We start from the raw sequence: 22,543 nt of genomic DNA on the forward strand, positions 1-22,543 counted from the left end.
TTTATTCAGACAATGGGCAGCGAAAGGAAGGAAGTATTCTCCCGGGCTACAGCGTGCATGAACCTTAAAGCAGATGCTAAGTGCAAACTCCAGACTCAAAAGGTCACAGACTGAGTGATGCCATGTATAGAAAATATCTAGAATAGGCAAATCCATAGAGACAGATTGCAGACTGGTGGGTGCCGGGGGCTGGAAGCGAGGCAGATGGGAGCAGCTGCCTCTTAGGACATTTCTTCTCGGACTAGCAGAGCAGTTTAGAACCGGCTGGAAGTAGTAACTGTACAGCTCTGTGAATGGCCTGGCCGCCACTAACTTGTTCACTTTATTTTATTTTATTTTTGTCTTTTTGAGACTGGGTCTCGCTATGTAGTTCAGGCTGACCTTGAGCTCACTTTGTAGCCCAGGCTGGCCTCGAACTCGCAACGATCCTCCTGCCTCTGCCTCCTGAGTGCTGGGATTACAGGCGTGCGCCACCACGCCCGGCCCTAACTTGTTCACTTTAAAGGGGTTCATTTCCGGGAACGTGAGCTTCGCCTCACTGAAAGGAAGGAAGGTAATGAGGAAGCAAAGTCCCTGGTTGCATGGCTACGTGTCCCCGGCCGCTCAGTTCCTTGCTCCTGGCTTTGGCCGGCCTGCCCTTCAGATACTGCCATTGCTGAAGGGGTTTCCTTAGCACAACCTCACACACTGTAAATTCTCGACATAATGACGCGAGGGGGCGGGAAGGAGACCTCTTTCTTGGACCATCACGAGGGCTTCACCCTCTCCGGAAAAGTTACAAGCTTATTCTCCAGAAAGCTAAGCCGAAATACCCGCCATCTGTTACCAGTGCCCCCTAGTTTAACACATGAACTAAAGGAAAGAGAGAGAAAGACAATTATGCTTACGCGAGTAGTAGCTAAGCGCGCAGGCTGTTGTCAGATCTGGATTCAAATCCTTCCCTTCTGTAACGCTGGGCAATTGCTAAACCTTTGTGCAGCTAATTTCACAAGAATGTAGTGAAAGAGAAACAGACCCTTGCACCCGGCACGTGGCAGAATTCAGTCAGTATTACCAATAATTGTTTGTTGGGGGTTTTTTTGGCATCAAGAATCGAACTCAGGGGGGCTGGGGATTTAGCTCAGCGGCAAAGCGCCTTCCTGGCAAGCGCAAGGTCGTGAGTTCGGTTCCCGGTACCGGAGAAAAACCAAAAAAAAAAAAAAAAAGAATGGAACTCGGGACCTTGCATTTGCCAGGCAGGCACTGTGCCTCTGAGCTATATCCCTGGCCCAACAATAATTGCAGCAGCCCAAGCAAGGGTGCTCCACCCTGCTGGCCCCCATGAAACCTCTCCTTTCCCTCCCCGGTAGGAAACGACCCTTCCCGTGTAGTATTCTCAGTCACGTGCCAACCTGATTAGCCAAGCGTGTGACGTAGCAGCATCTAATGCTGAAACTTGTCCTGCTGCATAACCGTGGGTTTCAGGCACGGGGTCTCTGTGTGTGTGTGGGGGGGTCTTCTAAAGGCACCCTGAGATTTACAACCTTATGGTGCCATCTTTTGCGACTCCGGATAAGCCCTCGAGCAACATACCCGGAGTTACGACTTCTGCCTGGCTGGAGTCAAGACGTCCTTTTAGAAAGATCTGAGAGTGCAGGGAGGTCCTCTGGCACTGAGGGACCAACATGGGGTGGAGTTACAACCAGAGAGACCATGGTCCAAATCCCAGCTCTTCTGAGCATAAACAGAGTGTTTAAGCTACCTCTTCTCAGGTTAGGGACCCTAGGGGTCCAATTCTCAGCTTTGAAGCGCCTCCCCCGCCAACTTCCTGTACACGGTCCACTTCTTCCCTCTAGCGGCCACTGGATAAATTGCACAGCCAATGTATGGGCGAGAAGACCAGGAAGCGGAAGGCGCCTTTTCTCTCTTGTCAGTCCGCCTGGTGCTGGTGTTCTCAACCACGCTCGACCCAAAACTCCCTTCCCACAAAATACATTCTGTGTCACTATGGTAATTTTAAGATATTCCAGGCAGGTTCTGATACACAATGCACAGCACATACTCACAGCGTGCGCTTTGATCATGTTGGCGTGTGTATACACCTGAAATTACGATCACAGGGAAGACAGTGAACACCCCCGCCCCCACCCCCAAAGCCTCCTTGTGCCCTCTGATACCCCTCCTGCACCACAGGGAGATGTTTCTCCGCATCTGATCCTATGTGCACGGGGAAACACAGCTACATCTCACGTTTGATGGGGGCCCTGCGAGCAGGAAAAATATTTAGATGAAAGTAAAATTAATGAGCTCATTATATCTTTCCTCTCGCACTGAAAGCAATCGATTCAAGCATGATGAACTACCTTTTTCTTTTTGGTTTTTCTGAGACAAGGTCTTGCTGTGTAATTCAGGCTGGCCGTGAGCTCACTGTGTAGCCCAGGCTGGCCTCAAACTCACAGCAATCCTCCTGCTTCAGCTTCCTGAGTGAGGCTTTAGCCTCGTGGGATTACAGGTGTGCGCCGCCACGCCCGTCTGAAATAGCACTTCGTAGGGGTACTAAGGATACAGTTTTTTCCTGGTTTTCTATTCATATTCATAGTTCTGTAATACAAAGTAATACACAGTTGTAAATGGAAACTGAGGAAAAGTTTCCAACACTAAATAAATCACGTCACACACTACTCAAATTGTGTCTATGTCTAGCCCTCAGACACACCACAACACTAATGCTTTACACTGGCAATTACATGGACATTTAATACTAGAATTATGAATTTTAATTTGAAAATAAAAATAAGAACTGGGGATGTGGCTTAGTGGTGGACCACTGGCTTAGTATGCACAAGATCTTGACTTCCCCCGGGATCACAAAATCAATAAACAAATGAATACACAATTTAATTATATTTTCAACAATTAAGGCAAAATTTTTAGATTTCTTAAAATTATCTTGATAAAAAATTTGATTCCATTAGTTCTAACTTGTATTTTTTCTGTTTTATTTCATACATACCTTTTAATATTTGAAGAGAAAACTAGCTTTTAGACAAAGATCTCTTAAAATTAATTACAAAATTTTACATACACTTTTTTTCAGTACTGGGCACTAGGCCCAGGGTCTGCACATTGAGCTATATCCCAGGCCTGTTCATTTTTTATTTTGAGATGGGGCCTTACTAAGTTCCCCAGGTGGGACACAAACTTGCAGTCCTTCTGCCTCAGATATTGCACTGGAATATGATTATTTTAATCTGTAAATATATTTTATTTTTATTGGCACATGTTTGTAGTACATAATGATTACATTCATAATGATCTGCATTCTTTTTTTTAACCTCCCCTCTCTCCCTTCCATCCCCCACCCCCCATGTCTTGGACCCCTTTTCCTATTATTTTTACATGTGTGTCATATAAAATTATCATATTCCTCATAGGGACTTGGTACAGGTACACAACACATCACAATTCCCTTTTTAAAAAAAGATCTAGGGACTGGGGATTTAGCTTGGTGGCAAAAATGCTTGCCTGGCAAGTGCAAGGTCATGAGTTCGATTCCTGGTACCAGAAGAAAAAAACAAAAACAAAAACAAAACAAAACATAAAAAAAAATCTAATTTCATTCCTGTTCTGGCTTGTATCTAGATGTGCCCACCAAAGCCTCATGTGCTCATAGTGGGGCTTTTCAGACGTGGCTGGACCTGTGTGCTACAGGGATCAAGGATGTGATGCTGGGGTTAAGGGTGCGTGATCACTAAATTAGTCCACTGGTTGATTAAACATAGTTCTGGGTGTGGATAATGGGGTGCTCACCCTGGGTGTGGGTCGCACCACCCAAAAGGCTTGTAGCCTGGAAGGGGTGAAAGGAAGAGGCTCTGCCTTGCTGCGTCTGCTGCTTCGCTGCCGGCTGCCTTGCTGCCTGCCGCCTGCCATGAGCCGTTTCTCCTCTGTGATGCCCCTGCCATTCCCTCTGCCTTGGAGACAGCCTCCTGTGGACTGAAACCTCTACAGACTGTGAGCTAACTAAACCTTTCCTCCTTTGACTTTGAGTGTTGGGTATTGTGTCTCAGCAACAAGAAAAAACAACTAAGACCACGCTCCTCCCTCCCACCTTTGTCTGTCTTTTGGGTCTCTTCCCACATGTTAAGGATCTGTCTTGCTATGTCCTACTGTCTGTCTTTTATTTTGCTCTTTATTTATACTTCAGGTTTCTCACATAAGAGAAACCATCCAATATGCAAGCTTGTGTGTCTGATTTATTTCATACGTTATGGTCTCAAGGTGCATCCATTTTCCTACAAGTTACTCTTTATCCTTATTTAGCACTCCGATGTGTATAAATGCCATACTTGCTTTAATCATCCGTTGATGGGCAAAGACTTCCTCTCCCTGCATTGAGGGAATCTCTCCCTTTTGCCTGGAATCTGTGTACAGATGTCTTGTAACACTTTCTCCTTATGTCTTGCTTTATTTTATTTATTTATTTATTTTTACGTATATCTCTTTCTTCTTCTGTGGTAGGCGCCTTGAAGGCAGCGTCCGCGTTTGGTCCAGATGAATGTCCACTGTGGACTTTGCTTCCTGGCACACAGTAGGTGCTTATAAGTGCAGAAAGCAGGAATGGGTGAAAGGACCCTGTACTGATGGATGGGTGAATGGGTGTGTAGTGGTTGATTGATTATGTCAACTTGAGAAGTTTAGAAGCATAACCTAACTTGGCTCAGCAATTGGCCCAGCAATTCTACACCCTAGGGTGGATCATCACCTAGATGATATAAAAGGGAAATGAAGAAGGACAGAGGAACTTCCATTCCTTTTGGAGGAGCTCCAGTCTTCACCTTCAGCTTGGACTGTCTCCTGGCTTCTAGTGCAGACTCTTAGGCTTCCACCTTGGATCCTTCAGCCTTCCGTCGCAGACTCATCGGCCTCCTGGTACAGACTTGCACAGAACTCTGCAGTGAACTCCAGACCCTGGACTGATTCCTTCGGTCTTCAGTGTGCAGACACCCTCTGCACGCTTCCCCATACAACTCTCTGGCTGACCGTCGTAAGCCAATCTTGTAATTTCTTTTACATTTGTACATCTCGTGTTATATCTGTTTCTCCAGTAGAACCCTGACGGATGCAGGGTGGAAGGATGTGAACAGAAGCCCACGGGTGTCTCTAGCCCACAAGCCCCATCTCTCCTGCTGCGCTCTGCTCCTTTCTTCTGGTTGCCTTTCTTCCTTTCTCCCATCTCCCTTCTCACTAGCTGTGTCCTCCCTAATTCCTGAACCGCTCTCCTCCATTGTAGACACTGTGCCCGGCTTTTGTAGAGTACGAGCTCCACATTTAAGAAAACGCAGATGGCAGCTCTGATCACACCATCTTCCAGATCAACGTCACTACTGGTGCAGTGATTACTAGCATCACTCAGAACATGTTGGCCTTGTGTACTCTCCAGGTTTGGCCAGGGTCGCTGGGTGGGACAGAGGAAACCAGGCTCTACTCACAGAACTTCTCTGCGCAGGCGTGTTTGGAGAGCTGGGGAACCCTGTACTGAGCAGAGGCTTGACCTAGTGTCCCTCATGTCCAGTCAGGCAGGACACAAGCAGAGTCCCTCAAGCAGAGTCCAGAAGGGCTCTGAGCAGCCAGGGGTACTCCAGCAGCAAGATTCTCCAGGTGGTGACCCTGCACGACCAAGAGCCATCTGAAGCTTCTGTTCGTCTAGAAAAGCTCCGCTGTGACTTGCCAGCAACTCTGTACCACTGGATTTTTTTTCTTTTGGAGAGAGGGTCTTACTATGTAGTTCAAGCTGACCTTGAACTCTATGTAGCCCAGGCTGACCTCGAACTTGCGGCAATCCTCCTGCCTCAGCCTCCCAAATGCTGGGATTACAGGCATGTGCCACCACACCCAGAAGCACTGGATATTTAAAAATCAACCTTCATTTCCCTTTCCCAACAGGTGCCTTCATTAAAGAAAATAATTTCATTTTTAATCTACTCATTCTTTCACTCAATCATCAGACCATCAATCCTCTATTAGATGCCAAGAACTGTGCTTGTTTTTCCTAATGAGAAAAGTATAAGATATTGGTCTCTGGGGAGACTAAGGAGCTGATAAACTAGGGTAGAGGAAGAAAATATATAAACTAATAAAAAATTATTTGACTTTACACTGTCCAAATTTTATTATATATGTATATATGACACCCTTTTATAAAATGGCATAGACATTCAAAAAAGAACCAGCGACGTAAGACATCCATAGTAATTTATAAAATATTTAGAGTTTACAATGTATTGGTATTTACATTTTTGTTTTGTGGTACCGGGAATCAAACTCACGACCTTGCGCTTGCCAGGCAGGCGCTGTGCCGCTGAGCTAAATCCCCAGCCCCTGGTACTTACATTCTCAAAGAAGCTTATTAATGCACATGAGCCTCTCAGGGTCTCAGGTGCTTGTGAAATTCACAGGAGTGTGTCTCCCCTTCTAACAGGAGAGTAACTCTCCGCAGTAGCGGGGTGGGCCTCAGGTTCATTTCGCCTGCTGTGTAGGTCACACTCTCAAGCAGTAGGTACTGGGCAGGAGACTGAAACAGCTTCCCTCCCTTGCTCACTCACAGCCGTATAATTTTCCCACAGAGCTTCCTCGCTTCCTCTCACCACCACTGTTGACCACCAGAGGTCAGGGAAACCTTCCGGTTAATCAGGGCCCCTGACAGTGACGTACAAAAGTGCTGGGGTTTAAACATAATTTTAAAAAAACTTTTTAGAGTTCATTATGGATGCAATGCTTCAAATGTTCTTTCTGCCCCACTTCTATCTCTACAACAAGGCCATGAAATCGGTGTTGATAAATCTTGGGTGTATCCAAAATGAAACCTAACGGGCTGCGATCTTTGTGGGTCCATTTCCTGTAACTTCGGGTTTGTTTCCGGACCAGACATTAGGAAGTGCAGCGTCAGGCCCCTCCCTGAATAGCTCACAATGTCAAAAACTGGCAACTACTACTTTGGTTTCAATGCGTGGTCAGAAAGTGTCATTAAGGTAAGCTCTGTATATGTATTTTGACTAACCACACTCTCAGCAGTATAATCCTAGGCTTTTGGCAGAAGACCTGAGCTGGTCATGGGGAGGAGGACACCTGCTGCGGAGGGGAAGTGGCTCTGTCTGAACTGGCCCACACCTGGGAAGGAATAATCATGTCGATAATAGGCACATGGATGGTGGTCCCTGCAGTTTTTTCCAGTGTGTGCGTGGTGTGTAATAAAGAGTGTGGTCCAGGGGTGCCCCTTGGATCTGCTTTGGAGTTTTGACAGTGTTTGGAGACATTTTTGGCCTTGTGTTTTTCATGGTGTATGCGTATGTGTGTGTGTGTGTAGATGGCGGAGGGCCAGTTAGAGCGGGAAGGCTTTTTTGCTACTGTGAAGATCTCTTTAGTGTCTTGTTTCCTGTGATGTGCCCTTGGCTTCGTTTCCATCTTGGCATCATCTACCTTTTCAATCTACTCAGTTTAATAGGACTGGACCCAGTCACCTTGTCCAAAGGAAGCGATTCCTACCAGTTAGGACAACATGAACATATCCAACCATACACCAACTATGTCCACTAAAACTTGTTTTTAGCGATGTCACGCTTTTGTCAATGTCCCTCCAGGACTGTACTGTATTGAAACTAGCAGACGGAATGGGAGGGCGGGAAGAAAGAAAAAGAAAGGGCAAAAGAAGGAGTACATTAGCGAGGATGGAGGAAGGAAAGAAATGTCAATAGGTGAAAAATTAGCCAGGAGGTCAAAGTGGGAATTATTTTAAACCTGGAGGACAGGGGTAAAGTGGAGGGCTTTTGAGAATATTCATGGGGGCAGGCGGAGGGGTGCGGAGGGAGGGACCTTAATGGAAGGAAGCCGTGAGGCTGTTGGAACCTGCTCATGTGCTGGTGGTTTGGCTGGATTCTCTATGAGTGAGTTTGTAAGGCTTCTCCTGCCAGCCCCGTAAAACACACGGGCTAATTCTCATTCTTTTTTGCACGTATACAACTAACTTCTATAAATATGTCCAAAGGGGGAAAAGAAGAGAGGGGAGGGAAGGGAAAAAGGAACATAGGATAAAAAAGAAAAGAGGGGGGAAGGAAAAAAGAAAAAAGTAAAAAATAAAAATAAGCAACAAGAACGACAAAAAACCTCACCCAGCTACAGAAGCACAAAATCAAAATATCCCCACAGCCCCATGTGCGCTGCAGTGAGTTCAACTGCAGGTCTCTGAGCTGCCCCCACCCCACCCCCCGTGGCCGGGGTTCCCTTAATTGTCTGCCTTCGGGCGTACAAGCCTGCACATCCAGAGGTCTCTGGGCCAACCTCTCATCTGCGAGCAGTGCTCTGGGCATGACTAACTGTAGGCCTTTGTATCTGTCCCAAGATCTGACCGCCTCAATTAATTTCGGGAGGGAGGAATGTGGTGCAATTAGTCCAACACCCGGTTCCTCCTCCATTTCTGCCAAGACCCTGTCACCCCACTCCTTTCCCTATAAGGCAAATCCCACAGTTGCTTGTTTCCCCTCCACGAGCCCTGCGCTCAGCGCGTTGCCGGGTGCCCTCCTCCCCGGCACCACTCTTTGTCCCGCTGCCGGCCGCACTTTCTCAGTCCCTCTTCTGAGAGCATCACTCTGCCCCGTGAACTTGGTGAAGCCTCAGGGCCCCCTGCCCTCGGCAGTCCCTGGGCCGGGTTGTCGAGGGCTCCCTCGCGGGCGCTGCCAGCAGGGGGAGGCCGTGTACAGGTGTCCCGTAAGCACGGCGCTCCTGGCAGACAGGGAGGGGTTGGGCGAGGAATTACTGCTGGGTCAGTCTGGCCTCTTCTTACCCAGGGTCCCCACGGCTCCCAGACACTGCCTGCTCACATAGACCCCCGTTTCCCTCCCCACATTCAGGTCTGGGTCCCTAATCAGAGCGGTCTGCTTGTTTTCAAATTCTTCAGGGCCTGCCCATGTCCTCTCATAGAGGACACTCCGGCTTTGCGTTTCTCTGGAGCCCTGATTTGTGAATATCTCGTTTTCAGCTCTCCTTTCCCTGGTGGGGAGCAGAGTGAGTAGGAACCTCCTCCATCAGCCGGGGCGCCTCGGAAGTGCCGGTCCCTCCCTCGGGCAGCGGCGCTGTCCTGCTATGGGCAGCTTGTGATGGCAGGCAGGGGGATGGGAAGGGCAGGGGGGTGAGGGTGGGCCAGGAAGGGGGGGGATAAATATTAATAGGTTAAAAATCAATAGAAGGCCAGACTCTGTTGGAGGTATTTTATAAATGGAGAAAAGGGTTAGTGTTGAGGGGGTTTAGAGAATATTTGTGGAGGTGGGGGAAAGGATGGAGTGGACAGGAGCTGTCAGCAGGGATTGAGGGGTGCTGCGGGACTGTCGGAACCTGTTAAGATGCTTGTCGTTAGTTTCGTTCGAGTCCTGTAGGCACAGTCCCGTTAAGGTTTACCCCACGATGACCGTGAATGGTACCATTCAAGTTCAAGTGCTGGGCTGTTCTTATTCTCTTTTTACGTTTACAGGTACCTACTACGAATACGTCAGGCAGGAGGTAGAGCAGAAGCCAGGGAAGAGAGGGCAGCAGATACAGTGAGGGAGAGTGAAGGTCGTGGAATAGGGAGGGAGAAAGGTTAAACAGAAAGAAAAAAAGAAAAGACGGAGAGCGTAGCAAAGAGGAATAAACTTGAAAACTAAGAAAAACAAAAAAGCTTTGAAAAATAATATTGATACAGAAGCAAGACTTGAAGAAAGGAGAAAAATAGAAAGCCAGAGAGAACTAAAAGCAGACACACAAGCAGAACACCGTCCCCAAGCCCCACAGGGTTACCATTCCACACAGCCAAAGTATCCACACGCTTCCCCTGCCGCTGCTGTCTAGTCCGCTTGCAGGTAGCCAGGCCAATCTCCCCGCTGCCTGCAGGCTGCGTAGCTGCCCACCTGGGAGCGGTAGGTTTCTCTGGCCCTACTTCCCGGCTGCAAGCCGTGTATTAGGCATGCCTTACTGCAGACCTTTGTCTCTGTGCCAAAATCCAACAAGTTCAATCCATTTGGAAGGAAGATGTGAAATAGTTTGCTGGGCCACCTGGCTATCCAACAGCTTCCGCCAGTGATCTACTCCCCTGCTCGCTGCAGGACAAATCCTGCGTGCATCTCCTGTTCTCCCCCCCAGGGCTTCCCAGTGTATCACCAGAGGTTCTCTGCTCCAGCCAAACCTTCTATTTCTTCAGGCTCAGATCCCCAACCGTCCCTGACTCAAAAGCTCCACTTTCCGACCTGCAGAGCTTGGCGGTGTCCCGGCCCATCCGACAGGCACCTTGGCCCACACAGGGTGGCGGGCATTGGTTATGATGTCCCACTGTCTCGTGTATTTTTGGCTTCTGGGGAAATGATAGAAAATGTGTACTCAGACCAGCTCCACTGAGACTGTGCTCTTCCCCTGCGTCTCCAAGAGGCGGTCTATTGGTCCCCACTGCCCACAGCTCGTGGTACCCAGCCTCTCTCTGCCTAGGCCCTTGTCAATGCTAGGTGGTGGTCCGTGGGTCCGATGCCACCTGGGCAGTGCTCCCTGGCGCTTGGGGAGAGGGTCTGCCCGCTCCCACGTTGCTGTCTCTTTTCTCTGGCTGCCATTCCTGGGTTCCCTGGGATCCCAACCACAGTTTACTCCCGTGCTTGGTTTCCTCTTCCAGGTGGGCGGAAGAGTCACATGTAGAGAGTGTCCCAGGAGAGTCCGGCCATGGCAGCATTGCCCCCCTTCCTCGGGCTGTTAGAATCGCCGCTAAGATGGCATGTTCCCGGGGAAGGGCTTGGGGACAAGCGGTGTTTTCACTTCCCTTTTTCAGCAATCCAGATATTTGGTTTGTGCCGTAGGATTTATCTTTCAGAGTGGTGTTCCACTTCTGGGTGTGACTGCCTCCCCGCTTTCTGAAGACCTGAATTTTCCCATGACTCTTTTTGGAGTATCTTCTGCACCCCTGTCTCTAACTGATCATGTTGGAATCTCCAGACCATCACTTCTTAAAGGTTCCCCACCACAACACTGGAGACCAAGCTTCTACACATAAACTATGTGACGACAAACCATGCTCAGGCCATAGCATCTCCCCTGAGTGTTTCTTTCTGTGTTGCCCATTATGGAAATTTTAATGAATAATTCTGTGTGCCTTTTCTCCTGTTCAGTCTGTTGATAGTTTCATTCATAGGCTCCACCCCAGGCTAAACCTAAAAGAGAGAAAAATCTCCACCCCTACAGGGTCTTGATTGGTATCAGACAAACACTCTACTAGCAAGGGCGGTGCCCAAAGGAGTTCCATAAGAAAATGGAAATTGTACAGGTTCATGCTACTGGGAATGCACGCAGGATACTCACAGAGGGGAGCCTCTTCCCCGCTGGGGCTTCATTTGGAACCATGTGAAGGGATGCTGCCTTCTGTCACCGCTTGGACAGTGCCCGATAAACACCCCTCAACTGATCGACCAAGGGGTGCTGAGCATTTGGAGGGAAGTTCCTAGGTGAATGGACAACTTGTTTGGAGGCCACCACTTTGATCCAAGGACATAAGAAGTGAACACTGATAAAATTCATACGCTGGGTTTTTAATGATTTGTGGGCAGTGACAATGGTCTGATCACAAGGTCGAGTAGAAGGGCTATGGAAGCCTGGCCTACTAAAGGGTGCCCATCTGAGGCACAACCTTATGGAAATCACTGTGGGAACTGAGGTGTTCACTATGGTAGGGTGCAATGATGCCATCAGAAGAACCCCCTTTGGGTTCACAAGGTGATCGGAATTAGCAAAGGCACATCCCACTGACCTCTCTTAAGGTGCCCAGCGGGCTCCATGAGTGGACATGGGGAAGCCGCAGCAGTACAGTGATGGGCGGAGTCTACACCTTTGAGGTGTACGATGCCAGCACAAAAAGCCTGCAGCTGGCTCTGTGGCAGATTCCCCCCCATCAAGGCCCTGCATGTAGTTGGTAAATCAGGTTGATGCTGGCAGCCGTGTGGGCCTGCGGGTGGGTCTTAAGTGGTACAGACATTGTCTTGGGACTGGGCTTTGCTTAGTAGAAGACAGAAATGTTCAGGGCTGTGGAAGAACCACAACAGAAGGTACTGCATGGATCTGGATGGCCAGTGGTCATTTCCTCAGACCAAAGAAAGCACATAACCCATAATTTCCAAAAACAAGCAGAGCAAGAGTTTGATAGAGAAATGAACTGAACAATAGAAAACCTAGGTTGCTTCACACGGGGTGACATGGGAATGAAGACCCGGCTTACACACCTTCATGGTGTGTGCTTGTGTTCAGTATCGTGGTGGCTAAGGAAAGGCCCTACCAGGCAGTCCCGCCCTTTGGGCGTATCTCTGAAAGGGGGAGTAGAGGCGGTGATGGGTCAACATAATCCTTGCCAAGTGGCAAAGCGCTGGTATGATGACCGCTGTGGGCTCAGTATGTCCCTCAAAAGTACATGTTATGTAAATTTCCCAGAGAGACATGAAAGAAATGTCTGCCTCTGAGCTGAGAGGACTGACAGACCAAAGAACTCCTCAGACAGTACTAGCGCAGGGAATAAATGAGTTTATCATGGGTTGACGACTTACAAGCTGCAGCACTACTACAGTTGCCAGCTCCCCTGTGCTATGCTGCTGGTTTCATAGGGCTCTAATTAAACAGAGAAGGGAGGATCAAAAGCAGTAAAGGTCCTTGGGAAAAGCTGTGCGAAGTCTACTCCCACCCCATCCTTGATGGGTTAGCCAGCACTGTCTAGCTGCAATGATAGACGACCTTGTTCCCTGCAGCCCGGCACACAGCCTCAGCACCTGGCATTGTGGGGAGGGGTGGAAAGGAGGCCCCTGCATAGCTAGGGAAGGGAGGGGAGTGCACCACAAGATGGAGTTACTTTGGCTAGTGTTTAGGGGACAAAAGTGCAAAAGCTTTATGGGGACCCCCAGTGATTAAAGCAATAGGTAAGCTGCAAGAGGTCCGTGGCAGCATCTATACAGGTGAGTACGTATTTACAGCCCTCGGGGATGAGTCTGATGTGATGACAGCGCTCTGTACTTTCTCCTGGCTCTTAGAAGCTTCTCGATCCCCCTTCTGTGATGTGCCCTGAACGGCAGAGGGAGTGTTCTCTCTTCTAAGAGCCGGGCGCTGGGCTGCTGTGCTACAACGGTGCTCTACAGACTGCGGCAGCAGGGGCTCACTTCTACAACGACACAAGCGAGAGTACATATCCCCAACTGTCGTAGTTTGGGGGGTTTTTTTCAAGGAGAAACAATATTATACAGGACACATAATTTATAAGATTATTTATAATAGTCACCCAAAGAATCATGTACAAGAGAGTGCAGGAAATCTGTCCACACACTACAGACTAAAAGAATCCAGCTGAGGGCCTGGATCCCACGATAATGTCCTGCGTGAGTCCAGCTGAAGACCTAGAGCTCATAACAATGCCTCCCACAGGTCCAACTAGAGCCCTAGAGCCCATAACAATATCTCAGGCAGGCCTTTTTCACGGATCTGCTGCGAAGGCCCAAAGGTCAGTGGTGGAATCTAGGAAGTCTATGCCAGCGGGATGAAGAATCTGTACTAGCAGGCTAAGGGATCTGCACTGGAGCCAGGAAGTGACGCTCAAAATGAGAACCAGAGCTCCCCTGAAAAGTACCACAGCCATCCTCAGCAACACTGAGGTCCCGAGCACCTCTGATGATCAGGACAGCCAAGTTCCCATCAGGAAAGCCAACGCAACAATCTTCTCCAGGAGACTGAGCAGTGCACCATCTTCCCCTCCAGAGCCAGGAAGTGATGCTCAAAATGAGAACCAGAGCTCCCCTGAAAAGTACCACAGCCATCCTCAGCGACAATGAGGTCCCGAGTGCCTCTAATGATCAGGACAGCCAAGTTCCCATGAGGAAAGCCAACGCAACAAGCTTCTCCAGGAGACTGAGTTGTGCACCATCTTCCCCTCCAGAGCCAGGAAGTTATGCTCAGAGTGAGGACCAGAGCTCCCCCAAAGTGAACCTAAGCCATTCTCAGTGCCAACAAGGTCCCGAGCTCCTTGGAGGATGAAAACAGCCAAGTTCATCAGGAAAGTGAGCATGACGAGCTCCTCTGAGAAAACCAACAGCTCCTTACAGCTTCTGTCCACTTCCAACAGGCTCCCAGCAGCTTTTACCAGCTCCCAACAGCCTTCTTTCTTCTTCTCCACTTCTGCCTCTTGTGCTGCTGGCAACAGTCCCCAGGGGGGCCTCCCACACCCAGCACCACGCTTACTCAGTTCAGCTGGGGGTTACAAGGTGGCCACCAGTTGTCAGTCCACCACACCAATTAAGTGTGCTTGTGTCAGGATTCTTTTACATGTCCCTCACTTATGTTATTTAAAGGAAGGTCTCACTCTGGGTCTTCCAGGGTCCTCATAAAGTTACTCCAATTTTGCGGGGGAGGGGAGGCAAGTGTAGCACATTCCAGGACATGCTCCCTTGACTAGAGAATTTCTCCACATACCCAGCAGTTGGACTTATTGGGGTTGCCACTGTGGTTGCTGCCCACTGCCAGAAGTTCCCTCTGACTGTGGTCAGTAGCAGCGGTGATCTGCGGATGCAGACACTAATGTTGAATGGCAGTTTCGCTGACACGTTATATCCATTTACCAAAATAACAGCAGTGGCTTCCCCACTCAGGCCTATAACTCCCTCAGCCGTAGGTTTTTGTCCTGACTTATAGGAACAAATGTGCCCCTCCCCTTGAAGAAAGCGGGTGGTCACACCCAGCTCTACCGTGTCACTACTGCACCAGTAGATACAGGCTGCCTATCCTGCTGGGCGTGTAACACGTAAAGGCCCATAGCCAAGCAGGACCATTGGAGACAGTTCTCTCCCAGCAGCCTGCATAACTCTCTCTAGCAATATGAATGCTAGCTAGTAGGAGGAAGCTTCCAGCTTGATTTTCAAATCAAGTCCCAACTTGACTTTCTTGTCCTGCAGCCAAAGTATGTAGATTCTTTAGCAACAGGGACTTACCATTCAGTTCTGGCACACAACCAACTGTAGTAGCAATAGTCTGTATGCTATGGGGGCAGAGACCTCCATGGCCAACCAGAACTCAGGCATATAGCCCATCCCTAGCACTGGAATTTTTGTTCAACAATCTGTGGCTGCTGGAAATACTTTTCTCTACTCACAAAAGGTGCCTTCATTTAAACTTTTTAACTGTTGTTTTAGCCTATTTTTTCTTTCAGTGAAGCCAGTCCCTGTGGAGTTGTAAGGCACATGAAAGTACCATAGCACTGATTGTCCTCAGCCCAATTTTACATTTCAGTTTCAGTGAAATGAGTTCCATTTCGCTCTCACTTCTTCACAGGCACCAGTACACAACATTGAGCTAATTAAGTCCTCCAATAGTGGCTTTCCTGGAGGCCCATTTACATGAGAAGTTACTGAAATACCCCCAGTGACTGCACCAATAGCTAAGCTGCAAGAGGCCCATGGTAGTATCCGTATAGATGAGTGTGTATTCAAGTGTGTATTCACAGCTTGCAGGGATGGGCCTAAGATAACCCGCCTACCAGTCTCGTGCCTAGACCACCCATTATTTTATTTCCCACGTCATTTGCACCCCTTTTCCTCACTGTTCACTTGTCTCAGTCACAGTTTAGGTAGCCCCACAAAACAGCCCTAGCTAACTGAGTAAAAAGCAGACTTGTGCGCCTGCCCGATGAGTGCACCTACCCTTTGAGGGTGTAACAAAGAGCGGGCCTTGCATGCCTGTGTACCAGGGGTTCTCAGCACCTGAGCTGTGGACCAGCACCGGTCAGTGGCCTTTTATTTTTTATTTTTTTTTTTTTGGTTTTTTCCGGTACCAGGAATTGAACTCACAACCTTGCGCTTGCCAGGCAGGCGCTGTGCAGCTGAGCTAAATCCCCAGCCCCAAAGTGGCCTTTTAGGAAGCAGGCCAGATAGCGGCAGATGAGAAGCAGGTGAGCAAACAATGCTTCCTCTACATTTATAGCCACTTCCCACCACTCACATTACTGCTTGAGATCTGGCTCCTGTCAAGGGCAACATGAGGAACACAGACTGACTGCAAAGTGCACATGTGAGGGATCCAGCTGCGTGTTCCTTAGGAGAATCTGATTCCTGATGGTCTGAGGTGGAGCTGAGGCAGTGCCGGGGAGCAGCTGCAAATACAGATTAACACAGAGATTTGACCACACATAGACCATAATAAATCAGTTGCTTGAAGATTCATATCAAAACCCTGTCAGTGAGTGGAAAATGACAATTAAGCTGCATCTGATGCCAGATTTTATAGTGGCAAGTGAATTTCTGTACATCAGTTTCATAGCTGCATTTAGTGGCAGGTTGTTTTTTTGTTTTTCTTTTTGAGACAGGGTTTCATTATGCAGGTCAGGCTGGCCTCGAACTTGTGGTAATCCTTCTGCCTCAGCCTCCTGAGTGCTGGGATTATAGGCGTTCACCACCACTTCCAGCTAGTGGCAGGTTTTAAGTCAGAATCTAACATTTATTTTAGTCACTCATGGACCACCCATTATTTTTTTTACCACTTATATCCACTCCTCTTTTCTTTTTTTTGGTTTTTTTTTTTCTGGTACCAGGAATTGAACTCACGACCTCGCACTTGCCAGGCAAGCGCTGTGCCGCTGAGCTAAATCCCCAGCCCCTAACTCCTCTTTTCTTTATCATGCACGGATCTCAGTCAGTTTTGGTAAGCCCACAACCTAGCCCAACCCAAATGAGTAAAGTACAAATGTCACTGGAAAGATTTTTTGTAAGGGGGAGAGATCCAATGATGAGACACCAGAAGACTCTAAGACTTCCCACAAAAAGAAAGCTGCTTTTAAAATAAAATGCCAAGAGTCCTACTTAAAGTATGGATTCATTGCAACAGGTGATTCACATTTTCCAAGCCTGCCTTGCACACTGTGTGGTAAACGACTATCTAATGAAGCCACAAAAATTTTAAGACTGTTTGCTGGACTCAGTCTCTGTGAGATTCAGAATCCAGACACTAGAACATAACAACTTGGGGAATGAAAGAAGAGGGACGTAGATTCCTGGGAACCAGAAAGGGTCTGACAGGAAAATTAAAAGCTACAGAGAAATTGAAGAGACAAAACTCAATGAAGAGAAGGGAAGGGGCGATTGGCACTTTCTCCCTAGCTCTAGGATCATGGCTGACAGGAAAGGGAGACTGGGTAATCGCTCAGACTGCTTCAAAGCTCAGGGGCATCTAAGGACACATGAGGACACGACCTTGCTGTCTAGCACAAGTGCACAGCGGGATATCGCCGTGTAACCATGACTTAACGGTGGACAGCTACACCTGCGCCAGTGATGCTAGCATGTCAGAATGTAAACGCGAGTTAACAACATGTATAAGAATTATACAATAAAGATGCAGGCTGCTCTTGTGCTCTTGAGCTCTTGTGCTCTTGCTCTGCTTGGCTGCCTGCTGCGGCTCTTGCTGATACCTGCCTCTGCGTGCTTTCTCTGGGGACATCACATATGGAAAACTCCTTCGTCCTTCTCAGCCCTGACAGAGACCAAATCTACGGAGACAAAGTGAAAGCCGGGGACTCCAGAGGGCTTCAGGGGAAACACGGCAGTGGCACATACCTGTGGGCGCTGTGAGCTGGAGGGAGGGCTCGGGATGCTGCTCCCACGTGAGTCCTTCATCAGGCAACAGCAGGTGAGTGACTCCAGTCCAAGTGCTCATCACATCATCTGGAGAAAGTTTGGTCAGATGCCATTCCAGGGAAGGGCTGATTGTTTTAATCCAGGGCTTAGAGTACCGGTGAGACAGCTTCAACTCAGGGATCCCAGTGTTATGTTTCCACAGTGATGTAGGGGGGACCAGCCATAGCCAGGGAGCCTTGATAAGGATAGAAAGAGGTTCCCTAAGGGCTTTAAGCTAAAACACACAAAACCCGCCCCACAGCCGGAGGCTAAAATCAACCTGAATTGCTCCAGATTTGAAAGTCATGGCATTGGCATTGTCAGGACCAGGAGCCCAAGGGAGATTTTTGTGAGTGAGATCCCCAGGTTAGATCCCTAGAACACACATGCAGTAGACATGAACAACACAGCAGTAATTCTTATACATGTCATTATCACATGTTTACATCCTTGTATGCTGCCTTAACTGGGGTGTGTGTGGGTGTCTAATGCTAGGTCATGATTATAAAAGTGAACAACTATGCCTCTCTGGAAATGTCAATAATGTCAGCAACAGTAATATTATCAAAGACAGACTGGATATTTACATACCCTAAAAAATAAAAAAAGAGCTTGCAGAGAATGTGCACTCATGTGTCGTGGGTTGCGGGAGTCCGCATTTCACAAATACCCTTTACCCATTCTACAGTTGCTCTCGTGAAATGGCGGCCCCTAGCCAATAACCGTTAGGCTGATTTGCAGATTCAGATTACAGATAAAAAAGATTGCCTTGTGGCAGCCTAAACAGCTTGGTAGCAATGTGCTCAGACATGTCTGAGGCAGTGCTAATCTGCATTTCATAAATAATTGCGCCCCATTTCCCAGTGACTCTCTCCAATGAACAACCGTTAGTCTGCAGAAAGATTTGGTTCCAGAAACAAAACCGTTGACCAGGGCAGGATACAGGAGTATGTCAGACACGCCTCAGGCTGCGATAGTCTGAAACTCACAAGTGCTCTTATTTCTCAGATCCTTATTTTATGGGCCACCATGGAGCCTTGCACAGCACAAAAAGGAGACTGTGACTGAAGCAACAAAATCTTCCTTCTTGCCCAGGTGTAATATCCTGAAACAGTGTACACAGCCAAGCCCCAGGCTTGGTAGTTGGTAATTTTAAAGTGTTCTTTGCCTACTTCATAGACAACGTCTTGTATTGGCAAGAAACATGCCGTTACACAGGTAGCCTGGGTGCAGATGACCACAGCCTGGGCCGTATCAGTGCATTTCCTTTTGGACTATTACATCTGCCTCGGGGCTATGGTTTTGTTTCTGGAATCACATTCTCCTTACAGCCTGTGTAGGGTCCATCGGCTGCCTGTAGAAGGGAGTGGCAAAACATGCTTAATTATTTTTCAACAGAGACCTCCAATTCTGGGCCACATCTGTGCACACTTCCATCAAACAGTTAAGCCCACCCCCCAGGACTGGTTTTGTTGGTGGTGTTCTGCTTTCACCTAACTATATGGTAGACCATACACTGACCACAGAGCAGTGGCTGGAAATGAGTGAATACCAAAGCCGGGTCACGTCTGTGCATAGTCCTTTCAGGCTGGCACACCTTCCTGAGTTCCACAGTTCTGTCACTGGAGAGATTTAACTAGTCGCCCATTGGTTGCCAATAGAGAAAGAAAAGAGTGGTTGTGATATGGATAAAGAGTTTTGAGAAATTCAGATTACCATACCTGGAAGTGTGTGTATATGCTTTTCAGCATTTTACACTTGCCCTAGGTCAATGATTTTACAGCTGGTGTCAGATTCTATTTTTGCACATGGTATAATGACCCATACAGGATAGTAGTGGCTGAGAAATGGGCAAAAAGCATTTGTGAAATGTAGACTACCATATAGTGGGACACATATGCACACAGTTTTTTGAAGCTCATAAACCTGTCCCAGGGCAACAGTTTTGTTGCTACAATCAGGTTCTACTTTTCAGAAGTAGATTCTGCCTCCACTAACTCCGTAATAGCCCATTGGCTGCCATTCCAAGAAATGGACTGAGTAATGGATAACCAGCGTTTGTGAAAAGCACACTACCACAGCCTTGGGCATGTCTGTGCACATTCCTTTGGGGATATTGTACGTGCTCAGGTCAAGAATTTTGTTCCTGGAGTTAGATTCCTCAAACAGCCCAAACTGTGTAATGGTCTATTGGTATTCATAGAAGGCAACGTCTTTTGAATGGGAAAGATCGTATTTGAAATGCAGTCTACCGCAACCCAGGACATGTTTGTGCATACTCCTTTCAGACTATTATACCTGTGCCATATTTAAGGTTTCGTCACTGGAGTCAGAGACTCCTTGTCAGTTTAAATACTTCCAGGTCACCTGGCTATCCATTCAGGAGGGTGTGGGTAATAGGCATTTGTGAAATGCAGGCTACTGATGCCAGGGGAAGTCTGTGCGTACAACCTCCAGGCAATTACGCCTGCTCCTGTCATCAGGTTCTCCTCTTCAACCTACGTGTAATTCCAGATTGGCTGCTCGTGTAAAGGGGTGCCCCTGAAACAGGTAAAACACTTTTCTGATACGCATAGTACCATAATCTGGGCCAGGTCTGAGCAAACACTTAACAAGTTAAGAGTAGCCTGGGCAAACAATTCTGTTGCTAAAGTGAAACTCTACTTTTCAGGCTACCTGTGTAATGGCACATTTCTTGCCAGTACAAGAAGTTGTCGGTGGAGTAGGCAAAGAACATTTTTAAATTACCATCGACCAAGCCTGGGGCTTGTCTGTGTACACTTTCAGGATATTACACCTGGGCAAGAAGAATGTGCACAGATGTGCCCGTGCTGTGGTGGTCTGAATGTTACAAATCTTCTCTACCCATTTCACAGACCATCCCTTGACATGGCAGCCAGCTTTTCAACAAACAGTTATGTTAGTAAGTAGATTCTAGGGGCTGGAGATTTAGCTCAGCGGCACAGCACCTGCCTGGCAAGCGTGAGGTCGTGAGTTAGATTCCCGGTACTGGAAAAAAAACAAAAACAAAAAAAACAAAAGTAAGTAGATTCTGACATTAGCGTCAGAACTTCATCCTTGTGCAGACTTAGCTGTATGGTAGGATTGTGCTCATACATGTCCAGTTCAATGATTTTTTGCATTTCAGAACTGCTCTTTACCCATTTTTCAGCCCCTCGCATGGATGGGTTTTTATCTAGTTAGGGAAAAAGGCAGAGTCTGTATCCAACAATGAAATATTTGACCTGGGTGTAATAGACCGGAAGAATGTGCACGCACATGACCTAGCTAGAGCGCTCTATATTTCACAAAAGTCCTTTACCCATTTCACCGACAATCCTTGCATTGGCAACCAAGGGGCCATTACAGGGTTAGACTGAGAAGTAGATTCTGCCTCCACCAACAAAACCATTGACCTGGGGCTGGGGATTTAGCTCAGCGGCAAAAGCGCCCAGCTCAGCGGCCCAGGGCCCTGAGTTCTCATTCTCGGTACCAAAAAAAAAAAAAAAAAAAAAAAAAAAAAAAAAAAAAAAAAAACCATTGACCTGTGGCAGGCATAATAGCTTGATAGGGGTATGCCTAGGAAGTGGTAGTCTAGTCTGCATTTTGCAAGTAATTTCCGCATTTTACAACCAATCCCTTCTATGTACAGCCAATAAACTATCGCTTAATTAGGTCTGGGGAAGATATGATAGCCTTAAAGGGGAGGATGCACAGATATGGCGAAGGCCATGGTGGTCTGCATTTCGCGAGTGTTATTTACCCACTTTACAATTAATGTTTTGAATACCAGCTGGGTTTGAAGCATTAGGCTGAAAAGTGGAATCTGATTCCAGAAAAGAATCCACTTCACCTGGGGCAGGAGTAACAAGGCTGTTGTACTCTGTATTGAACGAATACTCTACCATCCTCGGTCTGTCTTGTACTGGCAGACCATGGGTCATCACACAGTTAGGCTTTAAAGAATATTTGACTGAAACAACAAAACTGTTGCTCTGGAGCATGTGTAGTAACCAGAGAAGAATGTGCACAGACATGACCCAAGCTGTGGTAGCCTTCAGCTCTTAGTCTGCCAAATCTTCTTATCTATTTCAACTCTACTCCCTTGAATTGCAGCCAGTTGACCTTTGTACCTTTAGGTTGAAAGGGATTATCTGACACCAACATAAAAACTGTTGACCTGGGCCTGGTGTTACAGCCTCAGAGGAATCTGCACCAATACTGCAAGTGCAGTCGTCTGGATTTTAGAAATATTCTTTACCCATTTCACACACAGTCATATTTTGACTACGGGCCATTACAAGGTTTGGCTGAAAAGTAGACTCTGACTCTACCAATCACTCTGACTCTACCAATCACTCTGACTCTACCAATCACTCTGACTCTACCAATCAATAAATCACTACCTAGGGCAGACTTACCCTGACAGGAGTGGGCTTGTACAAGTATGTTCCACCAGCCTCCCCACATACGATGTTCCTATAACCCTTTTCACTTCTGCAAAGTTGATAGTAATGACCTCAGGTGCAATTTTTAAAAATTTTAGTCATTAGAGTCTCTCCTCTCATGTTCTTGGTCAGTTTAGCTAAAGCTTTGTCAATTTTATTGGTCTTCTCAAAGAACCAATTTCTGGCTTTGTGGATTCCATGTTTTATTTTCTACTTCTTTTATCTCCTGTTCGCTTTTGGTTCCTCCTGCTGGTTTCAGGTTCATTTTGTTCTTTTTCTTCTTCTTTAATGTGTAAAGATAGATTGCTGATCTGAGATTGCTTTTTTTTTTTTTTTTTTTTTGTCTTTTTGGGACAGGGTCTCAGTACACAGGTCAGGCTGGCCTTGAGCTCATTTTGTCGCCCAGGCTGGTCTCGAACTCGC

At 47.5% G+C, this 22,543-nt stretch overlaps 1 long non-coding RNA gene across 1 annotated transcript; it reads left to right on the forward strand.

Moving 5' to 3' along the window:
• Positions 1 to 6,951: 6,951 nt before the first annotated feature.
• Positions 6,952 to 22,518, forward strand: LOC106146423. The gene is made up of 3 exons (XR_001230843.1): positions 6,952 to 7,007; positions 17,528 to 17,685; positions 22,478 to 22,518. It is a non-coding gene; the product is annotated as an uncharacterized LOC106146423 (long non-coding RNA).
• Positions 22,519 to 22,543: the final 25 nt, after the last annotated feature.

The sequence above is a fragment of the Chinchilla lanigera genome, unplaced genomic scaffold (genome assembly GCF_000276665.1).
Source record: "Chinchilla lanigera isolate Chin_1 unplaced genomic scaffold, ChiLan1.0 scaffold00077, whole genome shotgun sequence".
NCBI lineage: Eukaryota > Metazoa > Chordata > Mammalia > Rodentia > Chinchillidae > Chinchilla > Chinchilla lanigera.